Here is a 15,720-nt window from a genome sequence, read left to right on the forward strand (position 1 = left end):
AAATATATTAGGTGTGCACAATTCTCAATTTACTTTTCACATGTAATTTTTTTTGCCATGTTTACAAATGACAGGAAGCTATTTGTATTTGTTGCTTCTCAGCCTGGCCTGCAGTGAAGTTACAATGTTCTTTGTCACATTGCAATCTCCATGACAGCAAGCTGTAATAACTGTTATGACAACTGTACAATTATGACTTCATTGCAGGGTGGATCAGGAGGAGACCCAAAGCAAGTTATTACTGGGGTTAACCCTTAATGGGTTATCAATATGCCACCAGGATAGGTATGTCCTGCAACCTTTGCTATTTTATATAAGTGTTTGTACCTGCATCATGAAAACAAGGCCTTTTTCAAGCTATTGTGAAGGGTTTTTTATAATTGAGTAGTGCAGTCCATGGTGCAGGATGAGCCATTTTCCTTTTGTCTCAATCTTCTAAATGTTGGAGCAGCCCAGAAAAAGCTTAGCCCCAGAAGCACAACTGGACTTTGTGTTGCAATGCCCAACTTTTAGGTACCAAGAAAATAACTGAAATCCACAAAGCCTGAGTTAGGTGCCACAAAAGCCAGCATCCTAGGCAGTCCCCTGCTTAAGTGAGCCTATAGGACACATCCCTTCTGTTTGTACTGCTAAGCACCCTCCCCGCCCTGGAATTTAGACACCTAAATCCAAGCTGTAGATGCTTCCTTCTGCTTGGGATTTACATCAGGGAAATCCTCACCCTTAAGTGACTAAGCCATTCTTTGCAAGAAATGGCTGGAGGAGGTGATGCTGCAAATGCCTCCCTTATAACTTTTAGCCCAGTGTTTAGAACCTTCACTGAGGATGTGGGAGATGCAGGTTCAGTTCCCTCCTCTGTCTGACTGTGGGGGGAAGAGAGAGGATTTAAACAAGATTTTTCCCCTGTTCAGATAAACACCCTACCCACTGGGATATGGGATATTTTGATGCGAGTCTCTCCCCATCTCTCCTGTTGAAGATGTTCCACTCTGGATACATAATCATTGGAGCAGGGGGACTGGACCCTGTGTCTCTCACCTCCCAAGTGGGAGTAAGTTGTGATGCGGTCTAAACAGGTTTCCAGCTATGTCATGCAGACAGTCTAGCTCAGAATAGATCAACAAGCCAATTCACTTGTGTATGAATATCAAAGAAGGGTTGAGTATCAATATTCAGGCCAATTCACTTGTTCTGACAGAAATCAAAAGATATGTTGATTGTATTGTTTTCATCTGTCTCTGGCCTGTACTTAATTAGCCTTGGATTGAAATATGTTAGTATTTAAATAAATGTGAATTTACTTGATGTGTAAAGCTGCATGAAAACTAATAAAGAATTGTTTCTATCACTTTATGTTTACATTATGTTTACCCATTGGAGATTGGAGTGTTGGATACATTAATTAAGGAATATGTTGACATCAAAGCCTGGCTGGTCATTCATTGTTTAACTATGGGGAATATGGACCCATGCTGTGATGGTAACGCTTGCCAGACTGTTTTCAGCTATAAGAAGGGACCCTGGTAGCGATTCTGCATCTGTGATCTATTTGGATGCTGTCAGGAGGCATTTCAGGTACAAGACAGAGGTCCCCAAAGCCATTTTGGGCAACCCTGAGACCCCTTGAGAAAGGAGCAGCTACCACATTGCTGCCATCATTTGGACTTACAAACTGTAACTTCTACCTGCTTTAACCTCTCAATATCTCTCATTTCTTTTTCTTCGCTAATAAATCTTTAGTTTACTAATGGATTGGCTATAGCGTTTTTAGGTGAGATCCAGAGCATCTCGCCAAAAGTGACTGACCTTTGGGGCTGGGAGCAACCTAATGTGGTGATTTTTGGTTTTAATAACCTTTCTTCACAAAAGTCTGGTTTGTCTGAGTGGCAAGATGCGCTGGAGAGCCTAAAGTGGCCATCTGTGCTCCGGGGTAAGGCTAATATCGTAATCCAGGAGTGCACACTTGTTACTGGTTTGGTAAAATTTAATTATAGAATATACCATCAGTTTGGGTGTATACACTGTTTTCTGACAGTCTGACCTGAGTTTGGGGCATTGAGTTGTGAGCCACAATCCAGACACCATGACATACATGTTTATCCAAAATATGTCTCCCTTAACTCTTCCTTTCCTGGTTTTCAGACGCTTGAGATCTCAACATTCTGGAAGGGCCTGAGAGAGCTCCCAGCCAACTTTGTTTAACTCTATGGTTACTAATCTTTTTGTCAGTGAATCTTTTACTTGTTTAAAAAAAAAAAAAAAAGACTTAATGGTCATTTAGGCCATTGCTTACCTAGGTTTGCAGTTGATACATTAGTGGGGCTAGGTAATAACAAAAAAACTGAAGTTTTGTACAGCACTTTTCATCAGTAGATCTCAAAGTACTTTTACATCATTGAGCTCCATTTTACAGATGTGAAAAAGGCACAGGGAGGTAAAATGACTTGACCAAGTCCCCCAGCAGGCCAGTGGCAGAGCCTTGAATAGGCCCAATGTACGGGTCTCTCTACTAGGCCACGTGGTTGCTGTGTGATTGTGCTCTTCCCCCCCCCCCAGCTCTAACTTTTTTGTTTATCGTGGAATGGGGATAATTGTACTTGGGTCTAATTGCTAACAGGGCCCGTGTGAGAATTCTCAGATATGGCCTATGTGTGGCATAGAATCTAAACAGTTTTACTGCATGGTGGCTACCATAACTTTTAAGTGCATGAGAGAAGATGGCTGTATGTCTTCTATCCTATGACCATTCCACACAACAGGCCGCTCCCCCACACACATATGCACCAATACTTCCTTTTCACTCTTTTCCCCATCCCATTAAGCCATTCGTTAACACTGTAGGGACTGTTGGCACATAAGAGGATGCTCTTTGCTGTCTTGTGTTCTCTGTTGCTGTGTATACATTGCAGGCAGCAGCTGGAGGGCTGCCCACTTCCTTGGTTATGAAGTCTTGGCTAGGTTCATCATCCTCCACCCCCATCCCCAGCTGGGCCTTCCACCCAAATTCCTTATCCTTTCCCATCCATAGTCACCTGTCCCATCTACCATTTGTATGTGAAATGTATTTTCTTTTCAAAAATAGTTTGGGCACCATCTCAATGATTTGCTGTTCTCAGATTACATTTCTTCAAAATAAAATTAAATAAATTGAGTTGACAGAAGTGGATTTTACTCAACTATTTACAGTTCACTTTGACTTCTGTGCAGAATGGGTTTCAAACTTCAGAGTTGCTAGACTTCGAATTGTAGGAAATGATGTTTTTCTTCTAGGGGTTTGTATCTCAGGAACCCCTTGCTTAAATAAGCCCCACCATGACTGACTTACCCTCCCCTACTCTCCTATGAGCAATGGCAAATTTGAAGACAATCCACCTGTGCACCTGGAAGAGTTGTTTAAACAGGAACAGCTTCTCAACCTTAACTAAAGCAAAGCTGGTGCTTCTGCTGTAATATAGTATAAAATCAATCATCGTCAATTGCTTTGCTGATCCAGATTCCCTGCACAGGGTAATGCTGAAAGGGGGTGTGACATTCCCCTCTGGTGTTATCTGGACCAGTGATCTGCTAGGTCACTCCACTCCTTGACTCTGGGAGCCAGTCTTACCCTGCTCTGCTGTGAGAACCCCCACTCCTGGGCTGTTCACACACAGCCTCTGGCATGTAAGCTGCTCCTTGGATTGTGAAACCAAATCACACTAGCCAATATCTCCGGTCCCAGACACAACCCTAGGAGCCTCCAACTTGCAGTGCCCAGTTATACCTGCTGGATGCTGCAAGCTTATATGAGTTTGTTAATTTAACAAAGAAATTGATATGTACCAGGCTTGTTATCCCAAGGGGAGCCTCTGACATACTGCAAACCAAACACACTGCTTCAGGTAGAATAAATAAAACAAATTTATTAACTATAAAGATAGATTTTAAGTGATTATAAGTCAAAGCATGTCAAATTTCGTCCAATGAAATAAAAGCAAAATGCATTCTAAGCTGCTCGTAACACTTTCAGTGTCCTTACAAACTTGAATGTTTCTTACCACGGGCTGGCTGGTTGCTCTTTGTGAGGCTCTCCCCTTTGATCAGTGCTTCAGTCGCTTGGTGGCGGTGGTGTCTGTAGATGTAGATGGGAGAAAGACACATTGCCATGTTCTCCCTTTTATCATGTCCTTTCTTTTCTCTTGGTTTTGCCTCCCCCCCCCACCCCACCGAGTCAGGTGAGCATTACCTCATTGCAGTTCCAAACTGACCAAAGAAAGGGGGTGACTCCCTCGAGGGTTTGTCCCATCCGTGCCCTGCTGAGGTGTGAACTGCCTCTTTGTTCTTGAAGAGTTTTTGAATGGGCTCGCTTTAAGCTATGAGGATACATTTTCAGCCTCATAACTATGTATATGAAATTATAACCTTACTATAATGTTACTGTAACAATTACTATAACAACCATGCTCAGTGCATCATGAGCCTTCTGAACCCACCATGACAAACTTTGCATTGGATACCACACAATCATTTTATAAAGATGAACATGGGAGTGTAGGGTGTTTCCCTGAGGTACAGAGTGTCACGGGGACTTTTGAAGGAGGGAAGGGGCTTTATACACCCATCTGAAGCATAGAAAGCTCCAGAGACCTGAGTGTTCCCATTTCCCCTCCTCTGTGCTGAAGAGCCTGTGCTATGCATCAAGCATGCCCATTCTCAGCTCCAGTCCAGTCTCAGGAGTGTGTATTCTGTCAGCATACCTGTATTTCTCAGCTCCCTACTCAGCAGGGCAGGGCTTCCCCAGATCCTGGCTCACACAGGGAGCGGGACTCAGACCTCGAGGGGCAAGGCCACCTGATACCAGCTTACATTGTGGGGGAGAGGTTGAGAAGAGCTTAGATCCCTCCCCACAGCTCAGCTTAGCTCAGAGGACACACACACAGGTCAGGAAGAGGGGCTGAGATACCCCTAGAGGGTCAAGGCCTCTTATTGCCTAGCTCACATAAGGTGGATAAGTAGGGGGATTTAGTCACCTATAGAGGGGCAGAGGCCCCAGATCCTGGCACACAAAAGTAAAGAAAGGGGCTCATACCCCTTCAACCCAAAGTTGGCCCCACACACAAGACGGGAAGCTGTGGGACTGACCAGTGCCCCTGAACCTATATTTCCCCAGCCACTCACCCCCATGTCCCTTTCCTAGTGTCCTATCCTTCCCCTCCTGCTCCCTCAGCTGAGCCCCCTCCTACTACCCTTCCCCATAATCATAATTGCTCTCTGTATTCCCCACACTCCTGTCTCCTAACCCCCCTACAAAGTATTTGCATGTCCAATTTTTTTTGTTCAAAAACACTTTAATTACATTACCCCATAATAATTTAAAAAAGCCTCTGAGAGAATTTAGCAACATGCTTTCACCCCTTTTCCAGATTTCTGTTCTGGAGGAGGTTTGATCTTGAACTAGCACTGTGTAGTTCGTAATCAAAGACTAGGTATATCCCTTTGAGTTATGCAGCTATATTTTTTTCAGCTCCTCTTAACTCTTTTTGTCTGTGTATGCTCAGTGTACTCTATTTAGGTCAGGAACATTAGGTGTGAGTGTAAAACGAACACTAAACTCTGGCAAATACCATTCTAAATTTGACTCCCCCAAAGAGGTACTGGGTGTGATGGGGGGGGGGAACTCCAGCAACTGAGATCCCCGTGCCAGGATCAGCTCCATGGTTTGATTCCCAGGTCTGAGCAAAAAAACATTGTAAAATGTGAAACCATATTTCAAGGCAATCCATGTGGATTTCAGAGCATTTACAGACCTGGAGGTCTGCCCTAATAATACAAACCAGAACTTGCTAAAAGTCTGTAGCATGAATGTTCTTTCCTCTGCAATGTAACCAGACGTACAAAGAACAATGGATTGCTAGTTAGCCACTACATCCATGCGCACACTCGTGCTCCCAATATCCATTGTAGCTACAGGATTGCAAAAATCCGGAGATTAGCCTGCAAGTAGTGAGACTTTAAAAAGGATAAATCATGGTTTTCAGTCTATCTTCCCCTCGATGCTTTCTCAAGGTGGGTGTGATAATCAAACTCTGTGTCCAGCAGCAGCAGCAGCAGCTGCTCGCGTGCCCCTAGTGTCTATTACCTCCCGCTCCTTGCAGAAGAGGTGGGGGTTACTAGCTATTACAACACTCACGGGCAGCTCAGTAATTTTGTTTGCCGCAGTTCTCCCTTCCGCCGCTAGAGGTCACTGTGCTCGGAAGTGGCGGCATTAGCTGCTCCCATTGCCTGCAGGGTGCCCTTGCATGCACTGAGTAGGGCAGAGTCCCTGGAGTAGGTGTAACATGTGTAGAGCCGCCCTTCCATCGCAGGCTAGCAGCAGCCACCACCCCAGTGTGAGGAAGGGGGAGTTAGTGGAGGTAGGAGCCTGCGGAGCCCTCCCTTTTAGGCTGGAGCCGGAGGGGGGGCGCTAGTGTTGCAGGAGCATGCCCGGGGGTGGATTGGGGCCACATGGTAGAGTAGGGTAGGGTAGGGAGGGCAATGGAAGGAGGGAAGGAAGGTGGAGTTAGGCTGGGGGAGTTGGAAAGAGCAGTAGGTACACAAGAGAAGTTTTAGCCATTTAATCTCCTGGATGCTTAACTGATTGAATGTCTCCCCCTCATGCTTTTCAGTTTATTCTCTCTTGTCTTCAGTATACTGGAATGGTAGTGCTCCATGATAAAATACAGAATTGTTACCTATCACAATGTTTTGCTCATCCCACTGGACTGGCAGATTAAATTTGATTTGTTGCAGCTGGATTTAGGTTTCTTTGTGCACAGTTTGCATTTACTTCAGAATGAATTTTGCCTGAGTAAGGATGGTGGAACTAGGACCCAAGTACTATAGTGGGTGAGATCTTCCCTCATTTGTCTCAGTCCCTTTAGCACGGCTCCTTTATGTTCTGCATGTTTTGTTGTAGATTTTCAGTCTTCAGGGTTTAACTGTACTTTACTAGCTAAAGAATTAAAGTAGTACAATTTTTGTATCTACACAAGCCCTCATTTTGTTTTCTCTATTGTTTTTCTCTTTAGATATCCCCCTCCCCTTCTTCCTTTAATTTCCCCCTTTCCCAGATCTCTGTATTTCTTGTTCCTCCTACCCTTGTTTCTTCTGTGTTGGTGAATCTGGTTGAAGGTGCTCAATATCCAGCAGTGCTGCCTACAGTGGCAGAGGTAGTGCTATGTCTGTACTGAACACATAGCAATTCTTTAAATGAGAGGAGTAAAACTCATTTATTTTAGTAGGTCTCCTTAGAGTTACAAGTGAGATGCAAAATGGCCCTAACAATGCTGCTTTTACAAACCACCCACCTAACCTCCACTTGTAGGAAGTAACTGGCTTAGGTAAGCCTTGCGTATGGTAGCAATTATTGGGAAATTGCCCCCATTTGCACTATGACTAATATAGCTCCACTAGTGGCGGTTGTGCGAGTGAAGGCACAGTACCACTGTGTAATCTAGGCCTGTTCCAGCTGCTTCCACCATTACTACTAGTGCAGATGTAAGAGTGGAAGAGAACCTGATTCAATTTCTTAAAAGTGCTTGTTTGAATTTATAGAAATATATAAAACAGTGACTGATGGCTTAACAATGCTAATAGCAACTACCAGGCAGGGGCATTGGGGTAGATGGAATACCAAGGGATAGCATATATGGTGGGAAATAAATCAGAAATCAGTCAAATATAAATGAACGTTGTCTAACTTTGGGCAAGCTTATGATTGTTTTGAGTTCATTCAATTCATTATGATGTTTATTTAGAATTTATTAATTTTGTTACATATTAAAACATGCAATCTAATTATAGCTACAGTGCACTTAGATTATTTTGATGGTTCTTGTAAGAGTAAAATAAGGTCTTGTTTATCACTAACTGTTTAGTATAGAAACCAGTGCTCTGAAACAGTGCCACACCCCCATACCGGCACTTCTGTGTCTCCTTCCCTTCAACTCCACTGGCTGATCAGAGCTGCTCCATGTGCTCATTTTCCTCAGCACCTGGAGTAGCTACTGCTCCCTCCTGCAAGCACAGGGCTGGGGAGCACAAGCTCAGAGCAGCCAGTGTGGAGAGCTGTGGTCCCCTTAGGCCTGACGGGGTGGAGGAGATAATGCAATTGTGATGGGTCTGGTGGGGACAGGGGTATGTCACTGGGAGGGCTTGTGTGTGTCAGGGAGAGGAGACCAGTTTGTGTGAATAACAGTGTGGGGGCTGTGAGTGTATTAGTATGTTTGTGGGTGAAAGTGGGGGGAGGCACATTGTTGCATAGTGTGCATCAGTTGTGGGGGACCTGCGTCAGTTGTGGTTATGATCTGCAATGTGTGGGGATCTGCATCAATTGTGCTTGCACTGCATAGGGTTGTCTGCATCAGTTGTATGTATGGAGGATCTATCAAGCAATTGGTGTTGGGTGACAGAATCAAAGGGTCTGTTTTTCAACAGTGGGTGGGGCTTCAGCAAAGACAGCTGTTTGTTTTTTCCAGTCAGATTGTTATTGCTTCAAGTTACTTAGATAACATGGGGATGAGTGTAACAGAAATATCTGAGTAGAGAATTCAGTTTTGCTAGTGTTTTTTCATGACAAACTATTAGAGCATTCACTGTGTGGTCATGATGTAAATAGCAAATGTCACAAAGGTACAGACAGAACCTCACAAAGTACTGCTGGACATCAGTATTTTGATTTGCCATAAAAATGCTTTAAAACCATTAATGGCAACAAAACATGGCAATAGATGAAAACCAAATAAATAAAAAATACAAATATAGTGTTTTCTCCTATCTATTCTAAAAACTTTAAATATTTTTTACCTGTGTTAAATGAGCAGGTTCGGCATAGATAAGTCTGAAATCTATATGTGCAGACAGCAGAGGGAGCCGTAGCAATTTTTGCTGATTATTCAAACAAACTTTTTGTAATGCCAATATAATCCTAATTTAACTTGTTAGGTATTAAAACAAATAAGCAACAAAAACATACAACCGCTCCCCAATCCTCCTCCTTCTAAAATAAACATCACAAAGAAAAACAACAGGATCCATGTCCCTCATGTCAAAACTCTAGTTTTATTCAGTAGTTTTGTTGCCTGATCTATTGATTGTGTATTAGTTACCTACCTTTGTAGGCTACAGTATTAATGTGTGTGTCTGGAACAAGGTGCTTGAGGTAGATGCTGCTTTGAAGGTGTATTCTGCTGTTACTATTACTTCGGAAGGAAATCCTCTTTCTGCTCCTGAGACATCCCCAGATGTACCGTGTACCACCACTGCTGCTGCTCAACAGAAGGTCTCTCAGACACCAACTACAAAGAAGGTCCTAGGTGCCTCCAGGACATTGCAGACCAGCAGCACGAAGGGGAAGATCGGTGGCTGCTCGAAGGACCTCCTCCAAGATGCTGTTCCAGTAAGATCTTGCATCCTGAGGACGGCCTGTCGGGACATCACAACCAGAAGGAACATCTCCCCTGCTCCCCAGTAGCACCAGATGCCGAGGGTCAACCCCCTCGCCTTACAGCAGCTGCCGACCGAGAGCCCCCCCGCTCTCCAGCAACACCAGCTGCCGACCGAGAGCCCACCCACTCTGCAGCTGCAAGATGCTTTCAGGCAACCACCTCCCACCCCTGCAGCTGCCCAGGTCCCCGAGGCTGGTGGTGCTCTCGCTGCTCTACACACCATCAAGAGAGGAATCTCCATAGACGGGACCAGCATCTCTCCAGAGACCACCCAGAGGGTCACCAGTGCCTCACTGGATGCCTGCCCAGCCTCAGAAACCACCCTGAGTGACCCCAGGTCCCTGCCGGATGCCTGCCCTGCTGGAGCTCTCGACCCCAACTGCCCACATCAGGATGAACCAGCCAGCGATACCGCTGATGCTGCTGGAACCCTCCCGCTGCAAGGTAATGAGGACACGATCTACCTGCAGTACCCCCTCGCTGCAGACGTGCTCATCTGCCCCATCTGCTCCCTGCCCTGAAGCTTCCACCTCCTCGGTGGCGTCACCAGGCACCTGAAGAGATGCCACAGCAAGCGGGTCGCCTTCAGCTATGCCCTCTTCAGCCTGCCCTTTGAGATGCAGAAGCAATGCAAGACGCACCAAGTTGCCTGCAGGAAATGCCTCAAGGGAACAACAATGCCTCCTGCTGCGTGCCGGCCTGCTGTTCCTGAGCCTCAACAAAGAAAAGCGATCGTGTAAGCTGCCGTCAAGAAGCCTGTCCCCATCACCAGGCCAGCGCAATGGGGTTCTGTGACCAAGAAGGTATCTGCTGCCTCGGGGAACATCACCCAGCTCCTCGCCAGCAGGAGGCCCATCTCACCCTCTCACATCACCAAGCAAATCTCCATACTCAGACGACTCAGTACTACCTTGCCACCTGCCTAGTACATTCCCGTCCCCAGAAGGATCAGCGCCCCACTGTGCATAACTGCTCGAGATCCTGTCGCTGGAAGAGCCAGTGCCGCCCCTCAGAATGCCTCGCCAACTCCAACCGCCGGAGGAGCCAGAGCCACACCTCAGACCGCCCTGCGAACTCCAACCGCCGGAGGAGCCAGAGCCACACCTCAGACCACCCTACGAGCTCCAGCAGCCAGAGAAGCCAGTGCCAAGCCTCAGACCACCCTGCGAGCTCCAGCCACCGGAGGAGCCAGCACCATGCCCCAGATCGCCCTACAAACTCCAGACATTACTGGAGGAACCAGCCCCGCAGCCACAGCAAAGCACCGGGCAGCACGGCCCCCGAGTCCATTCTGCAGGACACTGCCTACGGGAGATCTCCCGCTCCAGCAGCAACCGCCCAGACAGCAGCCACTCCTAGAAGGACCAGTGGTGTCCCAGCAACTCCCGAGCTAGACCGCGTCTCTCCGACCGCTAGCAACGCCAGCATCCCGCCAGAGATCCCGCCCCAGCACCCAACCGATGGGAATCCTGAGCCATGAGATAGATGGCAGGCCGACCATGCAGGCTTTGAGCCTGCACCAGATGAGGTCGAGGACCATGAGGGCCAGCAGCCGGTGGTGAGAGCTGCCACTCTGTGGCAGACTGCCTGGACCGAGGAGCTGCAAGTGACAGCTTCCTTTGATGACTTCGACCTCCTAGTAGACAGGCTCACTCAAGAACTGTCTGCTGAAACCTCTCCCAGGAGAAGTTCAAACCAGGAGAACGTCCCGCCTGTCCACAGAACGCCTGCTCCAAACCTCAACACCACCACCATGGGAGCCAGAAGTAGAAACGCCAGCCACTGCTACGATCCAGCAGCGGCTTCAAGGATTCAAAAGCTGTACTAGGCAAACCGCTCCAAAGCCATGAGGGAGATCCTAGACGAGCCGTCGCCCTACTGCACGATCCCATCTGAGCATCTCTACAGCTACTTCAAGGATGTATTCGAACGCATAGCCCAGAATGACGCGCAGCGCCCAGAGTGCCTCCACCCCTTCTCCCGTGTCAACAAAGCAGGTGTCCTGGAAACTGACTTTACGCTCAGGGAAATGATGGCCAGACTCTCAAAAACAAAAAACACAGCTCCAGGGAAAGACGGCATCCCCTACAGCCTCCTGAAAAAGCGAAATCCCAGCTGCCTGGTCCTCGCCATGCTCTTCAACCAGTGCAAGCGATTCTGCCGGACTCCCAGCTCTTGGAAGAAGCCCATGATGGTACTGGTGTACAAGAAGGGTGAGCGGGACGACCCCAGCAACTGGAGGCCCATCTTTCTCTGCTCCACAATGTACAAGCTCTATGCCAGCTGCCTGGCGTCGAGGATCACGGAGTGGTCAGTGAGCGGGAGAGCCATCAGCTCCACCCAGAAAGGTTTCATGTCCTGTGAGGGCTGCTATGAAAACAACTTTGTCCTCCAAACCACCATTGAAACGGCCAGAAAGGCGTGGAGGCGTGCACAGTAGCATGGCTCAACCTGGCTAATGCCTTTGGGTCCATGCCCCACCACCACATCTTTGCCATGCTCCAGGAATTTGGGATGCCAGAGAACTTCCTGCGTGTGATCCAAGAGGTGTACAAGGGATGCAGCACAACCATTCGCTCGGTCGAAGGGGAGACCACCGAGATCCCGATCCGGAGCGGAGTTAAGCAGGGCTGTCCCCTCAGCCCCATCATCTTTAACCTCGCCATGGAGCCATTGCTGCAAGCGATCTCCAATGACACAGATGGCCTCAATCTCCACGGCGAGAGGGTGAGCATCCTGGCTTACACGGATGACCTGGTCCTGACCGCAGACGACCCAGAGAACCTCCAACGTATGCTAGATGCCACCAGTCGAGCTGCCAATTGGATGGGGCTCCACTTCAATGCAAAGAAGTGTGCATCTCTCCACATCGATGGCAGCAAATGGGACTCAGTGTAGGCGACAGGGTTCCAGATCCAGGACGAGCCCATCATCCCCCTGGCAGAGGGGCAGGCGTACCGGCACCTTGGCACGCTGACGGGTTTCCGTGTCCGGCAGACACCCGAGGACACCATCCAGGAGATATTGCAGGATGCCGCCAAGATCGATGCCTCCCTGCTAGCACCGTGGCAGAAGATAAACGCTCTGAATGCCTTCCTGATTCCCCACATCTCTTTTGTCCTAAGGGGATCCACCGTGGTGAAGGTACCCCTCAACAAGGCAGACAAGATTGTCCGGCAGCTGGTGAAGAAGTGGCTGTTCGTTCCCCAGAGAGCCAGCAATGAGCTGGTCTATATTGCCCACTGGCATGGCGGTGCCAATGTCCCCCGCATGGGTGACCTGTGTGACATCGCGGTGATCACCCACGCCTTCCGCCTGCTGACGTGTCCCGATGCCATGGTAAGGAACATCGCAGCAAACGCCCTCCATGATGCAACAAAGAAGCGGATCGGCAGAGCCCCCTCCAACCAAGGCACCGCCAGATTCCTGAGCGGTTCTCTGGATGGCGAATTTGGATGGGACGGTGGCGACATCGCTTCACTGTGGTCCCGCACTCGCAATGCCACGTGTCTCCTGGGGAAGCGCATCGGCTGCCGCTGGGAGTGGTGCGAGGAGCGCCAGGAGCTGGGAGTCCTGGTGCCACAGATCAGGTTCGACGACAACACCATCGTCACCCCGAGCGCCAGGGGCATGCTGGAGAGGACCCTGAAGGCAGCCATCCACTCATTGTACATGGAAACCCTGAAGCGTAAACCAGACCAGGGTAAAGTCTTTGAACTTACCAGCAAGTGGGACGCCAGCAACTACTTTCTCGCCGGGGGAAGCTTCACGCATTTCCCCGACTGGCAGTTCATCCATCACGCCTGGCTCAACTGCATCCCGCTCAACGGAGCCGTCCGCCACGGGAACCGTGACAAGCGTTGCAGGAAGTGCGGCTACTCCAGTGAGACCCTGCCCCACGTCCTGTGCAGCTGCAAGCCCCACTCCAGAGCCTGGCAGCTGCGCCATAACGCCATCCAGAACTGCCTGGTGAAAGCCATTGCACCATGCCTGGGGGAGGTCGCCGCCGTGAACTCCACCATCCCCGGGACGGACAGCCAGTTGCGACCTGTCGTGGTAGTCGCCGACGAGGATCAGAAAAAGATCATCCTCATCAACATCACGGTCTCCTTCGAGAACAGGACCCCGGCCTTCCGCGAATCCCAAGCTTGTAAGCTGGAAAAATACGCCCCCCTGGCCGACACCCTGAGAGCGAAGGGCTACGAGGTGTAGATGGATGCCCTGATTGTTGGAGTGCGGGGCGCTTGGGACCCCTGCAACAAGCGTGTGCTGCGGACCTGCGGGATCGGTCGATGGTACGCACAGCTCATGTGGCGCCTCATGGTCTCGGACACAATCTGATGGTCCAGGGACATCTACATCGAACACATCACTGGCCACTGACAGTACCAGGAGGTGTGAGCCGGTACAACATCGTGCATCAACCATGGGAAAGGGACTGAGAGACTTTTTTTCATTGGACCATATGAACTGGAACCATAAACTCACTGAACATTAAATCCAACCAAATGAGGGTAGATCCATCCTCAACATGGCATCCGCTCATTATACTCCACACCTGAACATAGCCGTTATATGGACAACATATCCCCATGTCTCAGTGTCTGTACTTTGACCTGTTAAACTTTTACCCCCAATCGGGGAGATTGTATATTATGTATTCCTTAGTCCACCCGCTCCTAAACTGAATTTTGCACCCCTTGATAATCTGTACCTTATTCCCTGATAACCAGAAACTTCCATGCCTAAACTCTGTACTGTTTTCTTTTTACTTCAACAATATCTTAATAAAATTATTAAATCTGTTATTGGACCAGTTTCTGTTGGTGAGAGAGATGAGCTTTCGAGCTCGCAGCGCTTCCTCAGGTTTAGGAAAGATACTCGGTGTCACAGCTAAATAGAAGGTGGAACAGAATTTTTAGCATAAGGAGTTAACAAATATTGTAAGACCATTCAAGGTGCAGTGGGCAGTTAACACCTCTGCAGTCATGGGATAAAGGAGTAGGTTAGTTAGTAGGTGATTGTTGTAATGAGTCACAAATCCAGTGTCTTTATTATGGCCATGATTTTTAAAGATTTTCATGCAACAGCTTTTGTTAGCTTTGTTTTTGTTATGATCATTCAGGTTTCTTTTCAGTACAGTCCTTTTTTGACTCACACAGACTGGATGTTTGTCGCATGAACATCTTGTCCTAAATGCAAAACCAGCCAACCTAGTTGGGCAGTAATGTTATCTTTTTGTTTCGTACCTAAACATATCTGCACAAGTAGAGGATTTTGTCAGTAAAAATTAACTAGAACCCAAACAGCCAGCGGTATTGTTTTGACAAAACATGCAATTTATTATTAGATTGTTAACCTTCAAGTGTCACTGCTTCAACCACATTGAAATGTGTTGGGTTAAAGATTCTTACTTGTAATATCCTCTCAGGATATGTCTTCACTAGCAACATTAAAGTGCTGCCCTGGCAGCGCTTTAACGTGGCAGTGTAGTCACGGCACCAGCGCTGGGAGAGACCACACCCACGCTGGAAAAAAAAGCCACCCCCACGAGGGGCGTAGCTACCAGCACTGGTGCACTGTCTACATTGCCACTTTACAGCACTGAAACTTGCAGTGCTCAGGGGCGTGTTTTTTCACACCCCTGAGCGAGAAAGTTGCAGCACTGTAAAGTGGCAGTGTAGACAAGGCCTCAATCTTGGAGATGGTCCTTCTAGGTCAGGGACAGGCCGAATGAGGGAGCTTGTAAAGCGGTTTAGACCACAGTGGTTTTGTGTTATGGGTAAAGAATTTCAATATCTTAGTGTTGTCAATCCAGCACCTTTCTCTTACACAACTATGCGTTTCTCAGGTTAGCACCACTTTCTGGTAGTTTTGTTATCACGTCATGGCTTAGGGGGGAGAAATTCCCCAAATGAGAACTATGATGTTATCCAGGCTTTATTCATAGGTTCTTAGAAAGTAGAGATGGAAAAAACCTAATATGTAGGTTACCAGCAACAGTCTATTCCCATGCCAAATGCCAATTAAGGAGTGGTCCCTACAGTATATCTTTTAGTGCTTTTAATACATTTAACAGTTTAGGTTTTTCCAGATGCTTAGCCTATTTTTTTTCTTTCCTAATTTCATCCCATATACTCTCATCACCTTTTGTCACCCTAAATTCCTCTTCCTTTTTAGTAGTTACACCTTTCCAATATCTGTGGATAGCTATCGCTCTCCTTACCCCCTCTGCAGGTGGTTTATTCCCTTGGATCTT

At 47.8% G+C, this 15,720-nt stretch overlaps 1 protein-coding gene across 4 annotated transcripts in view; it reads left to right on the top strand.

Moving 5' to 3' along the window:
* The window catches only part of RELL1 (RELT like 1), a 109,582-nt gene that overhangs the window by 54,607 nt on the left and 39,255 nt on the right, over positions 1-15,720 (top strand). Inside the window, exons 7-8 of one of the 4 annotated variants that reach the window (XR_006281132.1) lie at positions 208-285; positions 2,143-2,209. The exons of 1 other annotated variant lie outside the window; for it this stretch is intronic. The gene's annotated coding sequence lies outside the window, so the exon portion shown is untranslated. Of the gene's footprint in view, positions 1-207; positions 1,744-2,142; positions 2,210-15,720 lie in introns of those variants that run through there. 2 more of the 4 variants (XR_006281133.1, XM_043513983.1) reach the window with 2 other exon arrangements.

This window comes from Dermochelys coriacea, chromosome 4 (genome assembly GCF_009764565.3).
Source record: "Dermochelys coriacea isolate rDerCor1 chromosome 4, rDerCor1.pri.v4, whole genome shotgun sequence".
NCBI classification, from domain to species: Eukaryota; Metazoa; Chordata; order Testudines; family Dermochelyidae; genus Dermochelys; species Dermochelys coriacea.